Raw genomic sequence first — 423 nt, forward strand, 5'->3', positions numbered from 1 at the left:
AATTAATTCCAATACAATTAACCCAAGACGATGTTCCAATTCCCTTATGCTACCCATCACAGAAAAACTGCAGCTCTAAAGTGAAAATAATCATGGCTTTAATGAGAAATGGTTTCAACATTTCATAAAGGAACTCCAAATATCTCTTTAGCTACTATTTTAAGTCAGTGCCATCAATACCAGATAAGGAAAAGATCAAAAAGTATAAACGTGTATTGAAGTCAGACCTCAGCTGGGATGTTACTGCATATCCTCTTCCCTGTAACATCCCATAGCAACTGCTCTGAAAGGCACAAAGAAACAAACCAAGAAACAACACAAAAACCCCTGTAAAATTCTCAAGCACCCAGAATCTCAAAGTAGTGCACAGTGTAACAAGGCAGGCTCAACTTGCTGTTTTCTTAAATGTGCAGAATTAAAACT

Source organism: Apaloderma vittatum, unplaced genomic scaffold, assembly GCF_000703405.1.
Source record: "Apaloderma vittatum isolate BGI_N311 unplaced genomic scaffold, ASM70340v1 scaffold6413, whole genome shotgun sequence".
Lineage (NCBI taxonomy): Eukaryota > Metazoa > Chordata > Aves > Trogoniformes > Trogonidae > Apaloderma > Apaloderma vittatum.